Raw genomic sequence first — 19,074 nt, forward strand, 5'->3', positions numbered from 1 at the left:
ATGATTGAGCTGGTATACATCTTTGTTCTTGGCAGCGAGAATCGCTCGTCCACTGAGCCAATCCTGATTCCTATAATTTATTCGGATATCGGAGAACACTTTTTGGATAAGTCCTTCCTTCGATGTAACTAAATTACAGAAATTCTCGGGCAATACTATTTTTCTCGACGTCTCATTGACTGACAGCTTTCCGTTCCCAATATTCAGTAGATGTCGTGAGAATACGTCGGCTGTGTCATCGTTCTGTAACTGGACACGCATATTCGTCTTCAACTGTAATGTACGTACATGTTACCACAATATAGAATATTTAAGGCAAGCATTTATCTCGTCAGCTGGTGTCGATCGGGAAATCACAGGCAACGTTTGCCTGAAATCCCCTGCGAGCAATAATAACGCATTCCCAAATGGTTGGACAGCTCCATGCAAATCCCGCAATGATCGATCGAGAGCCTCCAGCGATTTTTTGTGTGCCATTGTGCATTCATCCCAAATAATGAGTTTACATCTTTGCAATACTTTTCCCATGCCAGATGCGCTGGAAATGTTGCACGTAGGAGTCTCGATGACTTGCATGTTCAACGGCAACTTCAGCGCTGAATGAGCATTCCTCCCACCAGGTAACAATGTCGCAGCGATTCCAAATGAAGCAAAAGCTAAAGCTATGTCCTTGTTAGCTCGAACCGTAGCCAGAATCAATGTAATGAGGAATGTTTTCCCCGTTTCTCCTGGAGCATCCAAGCTTCAGCTACCCTTGCCCTGTCGCGTTCATTATTTTGAGAGTGAATCAAATCGATTGCTGCAGAACGCGACTGCCTAACTCTCAATCGTTTTCTCTTAAGCCTATCTGCTCGTCTTTCTGCTGATTCCGCGTTGTGCATCTGCATTGCTCTTAGCCGCTCAGTCTCTCGGATGGAGGCCCGCTCTTCGTTAGTCATATTCGTAATCTTACGTCTTTTTGCTTCTGTATTGCGAGTACGACGACCCAAACTCGACTTCTTGGGTGGCATGACTTCGTTTCTTACTGAACCTGAACAAAAAAATAAAATTTTAATCTCCAATTCTTCAGAAGTCTGACACTTCTTCTTCTTTCAATATGTTTTGAATGTTTGACAGGAAATGCTTCGATTCAGCTGGGTGCCTGTAGAGGGCGCAGCAGTAGGGACACTGGAAAACGCGAAAAAAAAAACGGATATATTCGCAAACACAGATAAGCTATCAACATCAAAAGTAGACAATAACCGAGCTGGAACCTCAACGCATGTTGTGTAAAAATTTGGGCTTAAACGGTTCAGAACTTTTCAAGTCTATGAAGGAAGTAGACACTAACAGAGCATTTTTATATTTATAGATGTATATATGTATATTATATATCTATGGCCATACTAAATGTGATTATGAAATTAAAATTTTTAGTTTATCTTTATGAACTGTCTGTTTTTTGTTTTTGTAATTAACTATTAACTCCTATTTTCGTTACTTTACCAGTATAATTTTAATCTAACTTATGACCTGTTTTATTTTTTATTAATATTGTATCTCCTACTGATATATCTATTATTTATTCTTATGCTCTTACTTTTATTCTTATGCTCTTCTATCATTATTTTAGCTCTTTTATATGCTACTTTTAATCTGTATTTACTTCCTGGAGCATAATCATCTATATACATTATTATATTGTCTATACTATTATATAAAGTGGTAATGTAAGTTTGTTTGTATGATTTGAATAGGCTCCGAAAGTACTTGGCAGATTTGAAAAATTCTTTCACTGTTGGAAAGCTACATCATTCCTGAGTGTCATAGGCTATATTTCATTTAAAAAAAATAGGCATCCTTACTAAAATTAAGATAACGTAATCCAAGGTGTTAAAAAAAAAAACAAAAAACTACCTTACATCTACCGCCCTCTACAGGCAGCCAAAGCATTTCCTGTCAAACATTCAAAACATATTGAAATAAGGAATTGGAGATAAAAATGTTATTTTTTTGTTCAGGTTCAGTAAGAAACGAAGTCCTGCCACCCAAGAAGTAGAGTTTGGGTCGTCGTAATCGTAATACAGAAGCAAAAAGACGTAAGATTACGAATATAACTGACGAAGAACGGGCCTCCATCCGAGAGACTGAGCGGCTGAGAGCAATGCAGATGCACAAGGAAGAATCAGCAGAAAGACGAGCAGATAGGCTTGAGAGAAAACGATTAAGAGTTAGACAGTCGCGTTCTGCAGCAATCGATTTGATTCACTCTCAAAATAATGAACGCGACAGGGCAAGGGTAGCTGAAGCGCGTTTACAGCTTGCAGAAGATCAGATATAATCCAACTATTGATTACAGCTCGAATCGAATGTCGTTATTGGCCGGATGAATCAGGTCTGTCAGGCCTCTTAGATTGAATCAGACGAAACTTCGGTCCGAGGAATATATCCATTTGCGGGATGCTGTGATGAATGCTGCAACTCTCTTGAAGGATGGCAAAACTGCTCATTCTACTTTTAAACTTCCACTATCCGTCAATCTTGAACAACAATCTACATGTTCAATCCGCAAAAATGGACCAATTGGTAAATTACTACAAGACGCCTCATTGGTTATGTGGGACGAATGCACGATGAGCCATAGAGCACATATAGAGGCCGTGAACAGAACCTTACAGGATCTAAGGAACTCCTCTGCAGTCATGGGCGGGATTACTTTTGTATTTGCTGAAGATTTTCGACAGACTCTACCCGTTATTAACAGAGGCACGCGAGCAGAAATCATCAAGGCATGCTTGAAATCGTCTCCCATATGGACTACGATTGAAACGTTAAAATTAAGGACAAATATGAGAGCTCATCTTCATGGAATCACTGATAGCGATTTCCCACAGCAACTGCTAAAACTTGGGGAAGGAATTTTTCCAACTCCAAATTTAAGCGGTCAATGTGACATTCTTCTGGATGAGTCTCTAGGCCAAATACTCGATAATTTGGAAAATTTAATAGATTCTGTATACCCTGATATCGAGAATTTGCACGAAAGAGACTTCCATTGGCTGTGTTCTCGGGCTATAGTATCACCTAAGAATGATACTGTCAATGAAATAAATAATCTGATTGTTCAAAAAGTCCCCGGCCAAACAAAAACATACAAATCGATCGACACTGTAACGAATATTGAAGATGCAGTCCATTATCCACAGGAATTTTTAAATTCGTTGAACCCTTCTGGACTGCCACCCCATGAATTGACGTTAAAAATCGGAATCCCAATCATGCTTTTAAGAAATTTAAACCCTCCGAGCATGTGTAATGGGACGAGGCTGCTTATTAAGGAGTTAAAGGACAATTTAATAGTAGCAAATATTATCACTGGCCCAGCAAGTGGTCAACTAGCTCATATACCGAGGATACCGATGATCCCAACTGATCTGCCAATCCCATTTAAACGGCTTCAATTTCCGGTAAAAACATCTTTCGCATTAACAATTAACAAGTCCCAAGGCCAAACCTTCGAATTAGTAGGGATCGATCTGCGAAATAAATGTTTTACTCATGGTCAACTGTATGTTGGTCTATCGCGAATCGGAGCCCCTGAAAATCAATTTATTTTGCTGCCACAAAATAAAACAACATCAAATATTGTTTACAGAGAAGCACTAACTAAATAAATGTAATGAACTCAATAATTGAAAAAAAAGGATGAATATGTGTCATATTATTATTATTATTATGAATGTGTTAAAATTGACTAATCTAAATGTAATGTTTAATTCCCGTGCGAAGCAGGGACGGGCCGGCTAGTATATTATATATGGTTTGTATTGCTATTAAATTGCTTTGGCAGATTACTTGTTTTACCAAATACTAGCTTATATAGATGTCGCAGTGTGATTCCTAGTAAATGTAGCATTCTGGTAAATTGGGAATTCGGGGAATTCCCTGCTTCTGCTTTACTAGCTGATATTGAGCGAAAGCACGGCAGCAGAGGCAGAGACGCTCTGCTGCTGAGTGAGGTTCGATGGTAAAATACCAAGAGTCTTGAGTAAGACAGAGATGGCTGACTCGACTTGAGTGAGTTTATGACGTGAGCGCGTATGCTGAAATGGTCAGTTAGTGGAACTTGGGTATTCGAACCGATCGGAACTCGCTGTGCAGCTGCATCAATTATCAAAAGTGTTAACATGGATAACATACCCTTGCCGCCGACCGACATACCCTTGCCGCCGACATCAGAAGTGGGATTGGCTCCGCCAAAAGAGGACAGCTCTAGTCTATATAGGGCAGCCTTAGAAGAACAAAATCGGAATTTAATGGAAATAATAAAATCCATGCAGGCACCAAGAGCACCGGTAATAGACGGGAGAGCACTCCACGTCACTCTACCCAAGTTTTGCCCTGACACAGCTGGAGCAGATGCATCAGCTTGGTGTACTACAGTGGACTTATTTTTTACGGATAATGCTCTCGAAGGCAGTCCGCTTGTGATTACGTTAAGAAAAGCATTAGAAGGCAGTGCATCGCAATGGCTGTCCCAAATATGCTTCGCTGGCATCACATGGCCGCAGTTTAAGGAACTCTTCATCCAACGTTTCGTGGGCATTGAGACAACTTCTGCCATACTGATGAACACTTTGAACGGACGTCCTAAAACTGGAGAGAGTTTTGCTGAGTACGGCAGTCGCATTGTCACCCTATTGCTCTCTAAGTGGAAGTGGCTTTCAAGAAGCGTATCAACGAGGAGGATGGATATTCGACGGGTCCGGATAAAAAGAAAACAAGAATGCAGTTGCAGGTGAAGTGCCATTTTTGTGGAAAGGCTGGCTACAAATATGCAGAATGCCGCTCTCGAATGGAGAAAACATCAACCCCAACAGAAAGGAGTTATAGCGTGAGCAGCACGGCCGGAGTGAAGGATCGATCAAAAATTAAATGTTTTAAGTGCGATGAAAACGGACAAGTTGCAAGTTCTAAGTAATATTAATATTGAACAATATTGTTTAGAAGTTTTATTACATGGACAAATATTTGAAGCATGACGTGTTGATTGGCCGTGAAGTTTTAAGCCTGGGCTTTGGTGTATCAATTATTATGCAGATAAATTTTGCTTTTATAAGACAAAAAGAGTAAATGTTCTGAGCCTTGTGAAGTATGAAGAAATCATAAATTCTGATACCAATTTAAACGATTCCGATAAGACGATATTAAACAATATGTTGAGATGTCACTCTGATAGGTTTATTGACGGAATTCCAATGACTCGTGTGACGACTGGTCAATTAGATATTAGGCTAATAGATCCACAAAAGACTGTGCAACGCCGACCTTATAGGCTTAGCGAAAATGAGAAGAAGCACGTTCGGTGCAAAATTGATGAATTGCTTACATCAAAAATTATTCGTCCCAGCTGCTCACCATTTGCTAGTCCCATGATGCTGGTTAAGAAGAAAAATGGCACAGATCGTCATGGCGTAAATGTAGCATTCTGGTAAATTGGGAATTCGGGGAATTCCCTGCTTCTGCTTTACTAGCTGATATTGAGCGAAAGCACGGCAGCAGAGGCAGAGACACTCTGCTGCTGAGTGAGGTTCGATGGTAAGATACCAAGAGTCTTGAGTAAGACAGAGATGGCTGCATACGCTCGACTTGAGTGAGTTTATGACGTGAGCGCGTATGCTGAAATGGTCAGTTAGTGGAACTTGGGTATTCGAACCGATCGGAAGTCGCTGTGCAGCTGCATCAATTATCAAAAGTGTTAACATGGATAACATACACTTGCCGCCGACATAGACAATAGTTATGTGCCATTGAGGGGGTCGTTTTGTATTAAAGAACAAAGTATTGAAGTCATACGTCCAATCAGTTTTATCAACCGATATACATATAAGATCGTATGTATTCATTAAAAGTTCTATGACTTCTTTCTATTGTTCCAACTGTCTGGTGGTGGTGTGCTGTAGACGTAATATTTTTAATATTTAAATACTTGCACAAATTGTCTATAATTGAATTCTTGTATTCTGTTCCCATGTCCGTATAGAACGTCTTCATTGGACCGTACTTCAGGATAAAAGATTCAAATATTGCTTTAGCGACAGTATTAGCGTTCTTATTTGACACAGATATGGTTACCTGCATACTCGTTGCCATTTTCTGATTTTGGTAGCGGACCAATAGTGTCCACTATCACTCTGTCGAAAACATTTATGGGAGTGTCTGTTATTGTTAGTGGGGTCTTACTGTGTTTAGTTATTTTAGCTTTGTTTATGGGGAAGACAACGATTTTGCCACCCTTGACCAATAATAGCTAACGCACTAATAGGTTGATTATATGTCGTTTTTTATTTTCTTGTTTTTTGTTCTCTAGTCGGAGCTACAACAACCGATCGAACGCTTGGCTTCAATACATATAATCTACAATGTAGCTTAGCTTAAAAGATAAGGCGGCAGAATAAGAAGAGAGAGAGAAATAGATATGAAAAGAGCTAAGAGCGCAGCAGATGCAGCCATGCACGCATAATTAGGCACTAGCGTTCTGCTCCGAACATACTCCCCCCGTTGGAAGAGGTACTGTTCCAACTACATCGGCTTGATACGATTTTGCGGCCTCCAATTGGCCAACAACTTTTCCGCAATATGGTCAGCAAAGCTTGTGATCCTGCATTCGAATATTTACTCTTATCGTAAGAGTGCTGTTGCATTGCTGTTGTTGCCAAGAAGGCAGCTGGCTTTACTACAGCAGGAAGCGTGCCATCATCAGAATAATTACTTGGATCCTTGACGATGGTAGCAAAGACAGACTGAGGAGTTGACGCTCTCGGCAGCCCTTCAGACAAGATCCAACCAAGTTTGGTGTTCTGAAGTGTTGGCAACGCGCTATCCAAATGATTTTGACCGCGGAAAATGAGGCACGATAGCTTGCATCCCGGGATTGCGCTAGAATGTCGACTGCATTATCAGAATTCAAGGAAGATTATGCGACTTTCGATGATTAAAATTTAGTTGGTTCGCTAGGAGAGAAGTTATGAAATTTATTTGACGCCGAGTCAAAGATCGCTCGGCAAGGCATAAATTCTCCAGCCTTATTTCTCACATAGATAATAGCGGCTGGAAGCAACACGTAGTCGATGGGCAGAATATTTGTGGGTTTTGGTGGAGGGTTTGATGAATGGTGATCACGTTAAGATGATGAATGTGAACATGGTAATAATGCTGATGAAGATGATGTTGATGGCTGAGAGTTCAGAAATGGATAGGATGATAGAGATGAACGCAAGAATAGAATAGAATCCAACGTAGATATATTGTTGATGGACAAATCCTCTTCCCATTTTTCACGCGTCCTCTGATTGAGCTTTCGTCCAAGATTGCTCTCAGATGCGAATTCATGTAATCGCTTAACTCCCGAAGACCCTTGGCTGATCCCTTCTCGACACCTTTTAACCCAAATATTGTCTCTACGTGTGCCTGAAAATGTAGAACTTTATTATCGAATCGATTTGTGAGTAAATTCAAAGCCTTTCAAGCGAACGTATGGTCTCTAGAGCCATGCCGCCTAAACTTGACATTAGATATTGTAATTTTTAATATCGCTTAGCTCCTCATCATTTCCGATGACTGTGGTGAACGTCGCAATAAAATCCGGCCAATCAGAATAGGATCCATGGAACCGAGCTATCTCCAAAATTGGCAACCGAGGCTTCCTAGATCGGAAAGAAAGATCCAGATGGTTAATAATGTCTATGGATGTTGAATTTGCAGCGGTTGCAGCCGGCAATTGCGATTTGCGAAGCGCCGCTAAACCTGGATTTATCTTCGCCTTCACATCCATGAACGCCGTGGAGAATTCGATCCGATGGTCGCTTGCTATCTCCGAAAAGTCCAATTTTTCCAGCGAAAACTGTGCGGAATCAAAGGCCAGGTTTAAAGAATTAATCCACTCCAGCCGCGCCAGTAAATCAGCTTCATCACACTGATCTATAATCTCTGGGCTTATATAATAATTCTCGGGCTTTGGCTCGGTAAAAGTCCACGTCACTTCGCAGTTCATTTTGATGCCGAACCGAGTTTTCCGTTTTAGACATTTTATTTTCTCACGCGACATGAAATAATAAAAGGACAATGTCCGACCGCTTTAGTAGGTATGAACCCGTTTAGTTTTCGCCTCGCAAATTTAGAGGTTAATCAGCGTCACAGATATGCAACGAAACCTCATCAACGTTGTTGTTGTAAATTGCCTGCCTCGCATCAGCGGAGTTTTTGCAAACGATCGTCTATGCTATGTATACATATGTCTATATATATTGTATATAATGTTTGGCACAACACCGCTTTGTTTTAACAGCACGATGCAACCGAAAATCAGCGGCCGGCTATATGCACTCAGCTAGTTATGTATGTAAGTATGTATGTGAGTTTGCTTGTGTGCTTATGACCGAATGCCAGTAAGCGACAGTGGAGCAAAGCGATTTGTTTTAACAATATTAAACAGCGAACACCGGGTTGCAGACTTCGAGCCAAAGAATCACGTCGGGGTCACCAAAATGTTTATGGGGAAGATAACGAATTTGCCTCCCTTGAGCAATAATAGCTAACGTACGAATAGGTTGAGCATATGCCGTATTTATTATCTTGCTTTAAGTTCTCTAGTCGGAGCTGCAACAACCGATCGAACGCTTTGCTTCAATACATATAATCTACAATGTAGCTTAGCTTAAAAGATAAGACGACAGAAGAAGAGAGAGAGAGAAATAGAGAGAAGAGCGCAGCAGGAGCAACCATGCTCCGAACAAGCTTTCTGGCCTTTTTTGACATTTTGAATCTTAATATTTTCAATATTTTATTGCCCATTAATTTGAAATTATCTATTGAAGTATACTCAAAGATATTTTCCCACGGTGCCACTTTAAGTTGGCTGATTTTATTTATACCGGCTTGCAGTTCAAGCTTTTGGAAAAATGGACCTAAGTCTAGAAATCCATTGGTATATAAATCGCTAACATCGTATCTTGCAGTAATTTTTCTGCCATGTTTAAATAAATATAACATATCTTTTACATGCAATGTCACTACTTTACGTACTTCGTCATGGTTTATGACTTCATATAAGTTGGGCCTAGAAGCTATAGTTAAAGATTGCGAAGGTAATTCTTTCTCTTTATTTTCCGCGCGGATTTTCTGTCTATTCTGATATCTTGTAGTGACTTTGTTGATATTGCCAGTTATGTTTTGTAGGTCTTTCATGGTCTTGATAACGCATCAGCTACATATGTAGTTGTCTTTACCCTTTAAGTATTTAACTGAGAAATCATATTCTTCTAACTCAAGCCTCATACGTGTCAGTTTAGAACTGGGATTAATCATTGAGAAGAGGTATATTAAAGGTCTATGGTCTGTTTTAATCAGGAAATGTTTTCCATATATATGGTCTAAAATGTAATATTGCCCAGTGTATTGCAGCTAATTCCTGCTCAGTAGTACACTTATAACTTTACTTCTATTTACTTACTCTTTTAGTAAAAGCTCTATGTGCATAATCAATGCGAAGTTGGAGTCCATCATGGTTTTGAGCTAAAACCGCTCCACATGCTTTTTTGCTTGCATCCAATTATACATATTTCTTTATTATTTATTATTTATTGTAATAATTTTGGTTCTATTAGTTTGGTTTTATTGGAATATATTGGAATATTGGAATGCGTTTTGGTATTTAACTGTCCATTCAAAGGGAACATTCTTTTTGCATAATCTTGTTATGTGCCGGGAATATTCGGCAAAGTTTTTTTTTTTTGTCATCTGTAAAAATTGCTTTATCTGTGCATTTATGACCGAGAAAAGTCAACTCATGCATAAAAAATGAACCTTATTCTAGATGTAACTTTAGATTGTATTTCCTGCATTTCTCAAAAACATCTGTTAAGTTTTTAAGCATATGTTTTTCGAAACAACCTGTAACTATAAAGTCATCCTAATAGAGGAATACTTGTGAAGGCTCTAATCCAGAGAATGCAAAAGTCATCATCTTCTGAAATGAATTAGGCGCTATAGGTAATCGCGTGAAACGATACGAGCCATTGCTCGTTGAAACTGACGTTATATCTCGTGAACTTTTTTCTAGTTCAATTTGGTGGAATCCTGACATAAGGTCAAGACACGAAATTTATTTTGCTCGCCTTAGTTGATCTAAAATGTCATCAATTCTAGGGAGTGAAAATTTATCAGACAATAATTTTTTGTTTATTTCACGATAGTCAATCACTAATCGCCATTTCTTTGAATTTGAATCGGGAGATGGTTTTTTGGGGAAAAGTATTATTGGGCTATTATATTCAGATACAGAAGGTGATCCGTCAGTGATAAATTTTCCGACTTGCTTCTGTATTTCGTTCACCTGACTGTGTGGGCTTCTATATATACTGGTTCATCATCTCAGTTTCTGTTTGTAAAAATTATTCGTACTGGTTGGTTTTGTTTCCAATCCGAATATATCGCTGTTTTGGTGCATAAGCTTGAGAGCTGTGACTTAAATTGTGAAGGAAAATTCTTTGATAGTTGCGATAATACAGACTTTTCTCTATATTTTCATTGTTAGTTTTGACTACTTCGTAGTTCGAAAGTGATTCCTATACCATGTTACTGGTACTGACTACATGATCTCTACATGTAGTATTAAGTAGTCTAATTAATACATTTTTTTGTTGTTGCTATGGTACTGGATATGTAAATATAATGTTTAATTTCTTAGTTTGAAATCAATTCACTGTCTTCTTGGAAGTTTAGTTGAATTTTCCTAATAACTTGGGATCTTGGTGGCAAAAGTATTGCGTTGTTGCCAGAACTCTATGTTATTGGCACATAAATTGGAAATTTAAGGTTATCGGGTCTGATTATAAGCCAATCTTCAGATGGCTTAAAGTCTAATTGACAGTTGTATTTCTTTATGAAGTCGATTCCTAATATGCCATCGGATGGAATAACAAAATGTAAATCCACGATATGAAAGTCGTGTTGGATTATATATTTAGTTGTCTGCATCTCAAGAGAGGTTAAGCATTTTGATTTGGTAACCTCCTGACTTATTCCTTTTATATATATATTATATATTTAACGTTTATGTCATTATAGACATCAGAATTCTCTTTGATTATTTAAATGTCTGCACTCGTGTCTAATAGAAACACCAGTTCTTCTCCTGTGGATACGTTAATAAAAGAAACAAATATATTTTGACTGAGATTAATTGCATGAACTGTTACATTTTCTACTGTTGGGCACTTAAAGGGTCTTGAGAATTTCAAGATGTATTTTGGATTACTCTCACCCTATTATTGGTGTTATTGTTATTGTGGCCACGATTTGAGTTACCATGTCCTCGATTGTTTCCTCTTTATTGACCTCTTTCATTATTATTATAATTGGAACTGTAGTAGTTGTTGTAATTATTGTTACGACTACGAAAGTTTCCTCTGAAATTTCCACGTCCACGGTTTCCACCACTCTGTGGATAATTTTTATAATAAAGGACAGTATTTGGTTGACCAGTTACTTCCGTGCAACTATTTACGAACTTGAATATGGCATCATTCATGGTGTTGATGTTGCCAGCCTGCATAATAAGTTTTACCTAGTCAATTGCGCAATTCTTTGTCATTGCCTTAACTGCAGGCTGTGTAAAATAACTTCTGGCTAACTCAAGGGTTAGGCCGTCCGCTATGTACGCACTTTCTAGAGCTTTTGTCAAATGCTCAACCTCTGATGTAAATTGGTTAGCAGTTTTGTTACGTTGCTGTAGCTTCATCAGTTTAGCTGATAATACTTTTATGGTTTTGCTTTTGATATTGCTTTTTAGTCCGGAAATGACTTCTGATATAAATGTTTCATTTCCGACTAGGTTCTGGCGACCCCTTTTAACTTTGTTTTTATTATTGAAATAGCTAATTCTTCGTGTTCGCCTTTTATTGATTCTATAATCTTCAATGCATCGATAAAACTTGATAAGTTTTCTGCTTTACCATCAAACACTGGTATAAGCTTTGATGCAGTGTTGATGAAATCAGTAATTGACTGTGCAATTGTAATAAATTTGTCTTTAACTATGCTCGAGCTAGTGTCTGAATCAGCAAAATTGTCCAAATCAGACAATAATATAACTGGGATAGTGAGATTATTTATAAATTTCTCTTCCAAATCCTTTTGACCAATATTAATAACTTCTATTGATTCTGGTTCTTTATCAGTTTCAATTATTACTGACGTATTAGGTATAATAGGTACTGATATATCTAGCTTGAACTTTACTCTAATGATTGTTAAATTGGATCTTAGTCTGATCAAAAAATTTGATATTTTAGACCAATGATCTTGATTGAACTCATCTCTATGTTCATATATAAGTATTCGTGCTTCATTAAAGCATTTAACAACTAATATTTCTACGTCCTTTCTAACTGTGCTTTTCTGTATCGGTCTATTTTGGGTTAGTGACTTATGCGATTTGTCAAATTCGGCTTCAAGATTTGATAAATTCTTTGATATTTCATTCCATTCCATTATATTATGGATATGATTTATTTCTTAGATACCATCATAACAATTGCTCTACCTAAAGTTGGATGTTCATCTATTCTTGATTTAACTTGCATACCCGGAATGGTTGTCAGTACTATTCCTTTTTGGGTTATAGTGCAGTGAAACAATGGTGAGGCATGACCGTTAAATGTGTCTATATAAAGGATTTCTAAATCGTATACACTAACAGGGGTTGTAGATACCCTGCAGTACCGCATGTCATCAATAGGCCACTGTCATCGACTGTCATCAACGCGGCGACTGCGAATCTTACCGCGGCGATGCTCTGCCGACTGCGACTTCTACTATGACGCTCTGCTCACGATACAGTTACCACGGTAGTCTAGACAGCAGTCGTCGGCCGTTCCATGGCCCGATCGTCGATGAATTTTGTTGATAAAACATCAATAAATTGTTGGTGGAACATTGATGAATTGTTGATGAATTTTTTGATGACACATCGACGAATTGTTGATGAAACATCAATAAATTGTTTTTGAATTTGTTGATGAATTGGTGATGAATCATCGATGAATTGTTGATAAATTGTTGTTGATGGCAGCCTAGGACATGCCCATATTAAATTCATCAACAATTTGTATGGCCATTCATCGAAGAATCATCAACAACACCGCCTTGACTGTTGATGAAACGTTGATGAATTACTGATGACTGGTACTGCAGGGTACCCTGCAGTACCGAATGTCATCAATAGGCCAATGTCATCAACGCGCCGACAGCGACTTCTACCGAGTCGACGCTCTGGCGACTGTGCCTTCTACCGAGTCGACGCTCTGCCGACTGCGACCTTTACTTCGACGCTCTGCCCACGATACAGTTACAACGGTAGTCTAGACGGCAGTCATCGGCAGTACCATGGCCCGGCCGTTGAGAAATTTGTTGATAATTCATCCATGAATTGTTGATAATTCATCCATGCAATGTTGATGTATTTTTTTGATGACAGCCTAGGACATGCCCATGTTAAATTTATCAACAGTTTGTATGGCCATTCATTGATGAATCAATAACATCATCGACTTGACAGTTGATGAATCGTTGATTAATTACTGACGACTGGTACTGCAGGGTAGCCAAAGACGTAGTCTGTGTTGGTTATTTGAATTTGTTGAGTGTAGCCTGTGGTGAATAATGGAAACAACATGATCGTACACAAGGTTCCTGCGGATGTTTAACGAAATTAGTTATCTTTTTCTTCTTAAATTGTGTTTTGTAGTACTGGGTTTCCCTATTTCGATTAGTGATTTTGTAATGGTCTTCATTAATTTTTTTTTTTTTTTTTATGTACCTTGAATGGGTTTTCTAATTTTCGTTTTTGATTTGGACCTTTTCTGTATCTCTTGTCAATTTTAAATTCATGTCGATCTTCATTTATTTTATCTATTTTTTTTTTCTTTAGTTTTTTGAGTGTCTAATATTGGCTGTCCTGCGTATGAGAATATTTGAGCAGGTGTTTGTCCAGTGGTCTCTAGTTTAGTTTTTGATTGCATGTGTAAAGGATTATTTCTATCTTGCTTAGTTTTACTTCTTCATAATCGGATGAATTTGCAGGGTTGGACGTTGGTGAACTACGGTTAGTACATTCAAGTGGCCCAGGCACGTGCCCTTTTGGGTTAGGTGTTAGTAGGCGCGATGGAAAATATAGGACAGAATACGAGGAAATTGACTACCGGCGTACTGCCAGGTTGTTTGCTTGCATGTTTACTAGTGTGTTAGTATTAAACATTTTAATTTGGGAAGACTACCTACGTTAGAGATTAGTGTGTACAAATCATTATAATTTGCACATAACACTCTAAAAGGTTCTTGCAGTTCGAAGGAGGTCCTACAGTGGCGCAACACTAATGGGATATAGGATCTAGTGGTTCTACATGGTACATGGAAATTAAGCTGACTCAACAAGTCAGCACTTTCCACATCACCATGGATAAGGTTAAAAATAAAGGTTATCCCTAGCATCGTTCTACGATTGGCTAAGGACGGCAAGTTTATTAATAGGAGTCTACTAGAGTAGGAAGGTAATCTTTGGTTTGCATCCCAATTTAAACCGAGTAGATCGAAAAGTAAAAAGTTCTTTTGAACGGACTCAATGCGTTTGCTATGGACGCCGTACTGAGGGCTCCAAACGCAGCATCCATATTCTAAGATAGGACGAACTGAAGAAGTATATAAGGATTTAGTAACATAGGGGTCATTGAATTCCTTCGACCACCGTTTAATAAATCCAAGCACACCATAGACGAAATATGATCAATAAAGTCAAGTTTTGGGTCCAAGCGGACGCCCAAATCGTCAACAGAATTATGTCTTTCCAAAGAGCAGCAGTTCAGCGTATAAGTAGCAAGTTTAGGAACGACACGAGAGAATGTCATTAGCTTGCATTTCGAGCCATTTAAGTTTAATAAGTTTACACGGCACCAAGTTTGAAAATTATTGAGATCTGTTTGTAAATCCGACTGGCAGGCGACGTCATTATATTGCACGCAAAGCTTGACGTCATCCGCGTACATAAGTACTCTGGAGTTAGTCGAGACTTTGGGCAGGTCATTTATGAACAATGTAAACAATAAGGGTCCCAAATGCCTTCCTTGCGGGACGCCAGATGTAACCCTTAGAACATTGGATAAATTATTCTTAAAGAGGACCTTTTGCGTCCTGCCATTCAAATAACTAGAGATCCAATTAAGAAGATCACTTGGAAAACCCATTGAATCGAGTTTTCTAACGAGGAGAGAATGGTTAACAGAGTCAAATGCTTTTGTGAAATCAGTATAGATTACATCTGTCTGAAAATTATTATGGAAGCCCTATTATAATATAGGAAGATAGCTTCAAAAGATTTGTTGTTGTTGATCTTCGCTTAATAAAACCATGTTGACATGGAGAAATAACTGATTTACAAAGGTGCTGTAAGTGAGGGGTAATAATGTTTTCAAATAATTTAGGGATGGCCGACAACTTAGAGGTTCCTCTATAATTGCAGGCATCCAATTTGCTACCTTTTTTGTGGAGAGGAATAATAAACGATTCCTTCCAAATAATGGGAAAGTGGGAGGTTTCTAAGGACAAGGTAAACAATTTCAGAAGGGGATAGTACAGGGCGTCGGCACAATACCTGAGCACACAGCCAGGGATTCCGTCGGGACCTGGCGAATAAACAGGCTTGACACGATTAAGATCTAAGTGGAGAAAGCTTTCGTTTAGGCTAGGACAGAAAATTAAGTTTGATTTGGGCGGTTTTTTCGAGCTTGGCGGATAATATAATGGAACACATTCAGTAAAAAATGAATTCATGGCACTGTAAAAAATATCCACGGCAACTGCCATGTCAGTGCACATGTATAGATCGGACCAATTGACCTCGTTTATAAAATTATTCAGCCGTTCAAAGTCTGTTTTGCGAAAACATAGGACTTTATTGACTGGACGGTCAGAAATATTCTGTACGTCACGCCCAATATCAAGAGTCACATCGAAAGTTGGATGATAAGGATCTTCGGGCTGCATCAGAGGCGCCACCCTTGCTAAACTGACTCTCGCAGGATCAGAGACGAAGCAAAGATCAAGCAAGCGCTGTAAGGAATTTCGCACATGGTTGACTTGAGACAGCGAAATGTCGAACAAGCCAGTGACATGACTTATGTTATGTAGGTGTATAGAGAGTATTGGTGGAATTATTTGAGCACCAAATAGCACCAGGGATATTAAAATCTTCTAGGACTATCAACTGGTCTCTATCCAAAAGTCTACTGGAAACCATCTGAATAGCGGAAAGGTGATTCCAATAAATAGGAAGTTCCGACAGTGGAGGTATGTAGGAACAGGTAATAAAAATGGAGCTACCTTTGATAGATAGCTTCACACAGAGGAATTCAACATCGTTGCATTCCTCGAAGGTTAATAATTCTGACGTGAGTGAGGAGTCCACCGATATAAGAACTCCACCCCCGCGTCTGATAGGGCGATCTAGCCCATATACTGTGAACACAGCTGCAAAAACTTCGGAGCTCAGAATATACCCGAACGCACTGTCCTCGCTAATATTTCAACATTAAACGATTCAATCTCATATGTTTCAAACCACTTAAACTCCCTATGGGGTAGAGGCTCAGACATGGCCCAACCATACAAGTTTTTAGCATCTACATACATTAAATATTCAGACTCCTGCCTTGGTATACCTATGACTACTTTGTACTAAGCCTCCTCGAACTATACACTGAATATATCTGATCATGTCGATATCAGTCAGCAATTCGAGGGTTATTTGCGTACTCTTTAGCATCGAATCCCTAGACAAAACAGGAATTGTAAAATAATGAGCATCATGTATTTTTAAACAAATTACTCTAACATTTTTAAAAATATCGGACAACAACAAAACATCAGTTTTCAAATAAAGTTGAAGGTAGAGACTCCAAACTTTACACGCTTGCTCGTAATCAGCCTCAGAACACCCTGACATTTTTGAAAAATCTAATTTTTTTTTAAGACATCAGGCTTAAAAATATCACATTACTTGTGGATTCTACAGCCATTAGAGCGCTACCGGTATACTTTAGAGTACTTTCCTTATTTTCTTTTGCTTTTTTCTCAAAACTACGTTTTTTAAAACGGTGTACATGATTTCTCAAAAACCGCTAGACCGATTCTCTTCAAATTTTTTACACAGCTTCTCTATAACGCCCTCTATGGCATGACATAGGATTTTTTTGATGATTTTTTTTTTAAGTTATAAATTTTTAAAACAAAAATTTCGTAAAAAAAAATTTAATGTGCTCCCATTTGCTTAAAAACAATTTTCCAAAAACGGCTACGTCGTGCTATATCCATACTTATATACTTTATAACAAATTTTTGTTTTTGAATTTCGGATAACAAATGTGGTGTGCAGCATGTACACCATCCTACCATTCCCTAAAAAAAATGCGTTTTTTGACTGGCTATATCTCCGCCGTTCGTAAATATTCTTTTTCCAATTAGTATTTTTTTAGTTTAACATATGTACTTTGATGTACTAATATATAAAAAGGTGTATTCCTAATAACTTAGTTAAAAGACATTTTTGAAAAACCCTCCCATTTTCAGGGTGGTCTACCCCCTTAAGTTTTTGAGTTGAATCAAAATACTCTTCTCTGTCTGGGCATTGGTATTTTAAAACATTTAAATTATTCTCATTCAAAATGCTAGTCAGAGTCTCTAGATTAGAGGACATAAATCTGAAAGAGTCTAAAAATCTAATTTCTTATGTATTATTTCCTACTGGTATGTATTTGGAAATTCCTAATTTGAGATTGCACTCATTATGAGCTGCACCTCGATGTCTACCTGTAAAATAAAAGTAATCCCGCACTTTGTCATTTCTTATTGACCCTTAAAAATGTGACAATTAAGGGCCTCATTAAATTTAGCTCTATACTGTTGAGTCATGTGTAATGGCTCTGTATTAGTCATATGACTCTGATATATGTCGGACAAATCCGACGTTAAAGATTCAATGAAAGTGACTCACATTCGCACCTGTCTTAAAATTTTACTTATCTAAACTAGAATCAAATGCACACTTTACATATATAGTATGCAAATGATATTGGTACATGCTTATTACTCATTCTAGTTTAATCCCTTATTGCTACTGATATCAGCTCCAGTATGCATTCACAATAAATGGCACTCCAGCTGGTGTTAAAAATTTTTGTACACCAGCTCTGTCGCATTGGGATGTGGTGCTTCGGGGACTACACTGCTACATGTTTCAGCATGTTTCTCCGGTCTTTCGTTATTTGTTGAATAACTCAAGCATTTTTTGCTGAAGAATCGTTGCACCTGCTGTTTTCCCAATAAAGAAGACAGTAATCTGCAAAAGTAATTATATAATATTAATTAGTATTTAAATTATATTTTGATTTTTTATTTATTTAATTATTTATATATAAATATATATTTTTTTCTTGTGTTTTATTTATACTTATATTGGCATATTTTTAATGTAAACGTAATGTCCAGGAACGTCAGCAGTTGGTCCATCCAAAAACATTAAATTTATGTGGTTTTTCTTTTCCACTCCATCCGAGTAAAGTGGGCCAAGCACTATTTTTTATACCCTTGCAGGGTATTATAATTTCAGTCAGAAGTTTGCAACGCAGTGAAGGAGGCACCTCCGACCATATAAAGTATATATGTATATTCTTGATCTGGATCAACAACCGAGTCGATCTAGCCATGTCCGTCTGTCCCTCTGTCCGTCTGTCCTTCTGTCCGTTTCTACGCAAACTAGTCTCTCAGTTTTGAAGCTATCTAAATGAAACTTTGTAGTTAGTCTTCTATATACTCTCACTCGAATATATGTCGGAACGGGCCGGATCGGACGACTATATCTTATAGCTGCCATAGGAATGATTGGAAAATTAAAAAAAAAAAAATTATAACATTATCAGTTTTCAACAGAATTTGATTAAACTTGAGATATTGCCATTATATTATACTCTACAATTTTCTGTACAA

At 38.0% G+C, this 19,074-nt stretch overlaps 1 long non-coding RNA gene across 2 annotated transcripts in view; it reads right to left on the bottom strand.

The window, feature by feature from the left end:
• Positions 1–8,584: 8,584 nt before the first annotated feature.
• LOC147643000 (uncharacterized) overlaps positions 8,585–19,074 on the bottom strand; it is a 37,749-nt gene continuing 27,259 nt past the window's right edge. For both annotated transcript variants that reach the window (XR_015272685.1, XR_015272686.1), the window contains exon 2: positions 8,585–18,427. This is a non-coding gene — a long non-coding RNA (uncharacterized LOC147643000). The remainder of the gene's footprint in view (positions 18,428–19,074) is intronic.

This window comes from Drosophila serrata, unplaced genomic scaffold (assembly GCF_035046125.1).
Source record: "Drosophila serrata isolate PLE 108 unplaced genomic scaffold, ASM3504612v1 contig_304, whole genome shotgun sequence".
Taxonomy (NCBI): domain Eukaryota; kingdom Metazoa; phylum Arthropoda; class Insecta; order Diptera; family Drosophilidae; genus Drosophila; species Drosophila serrata.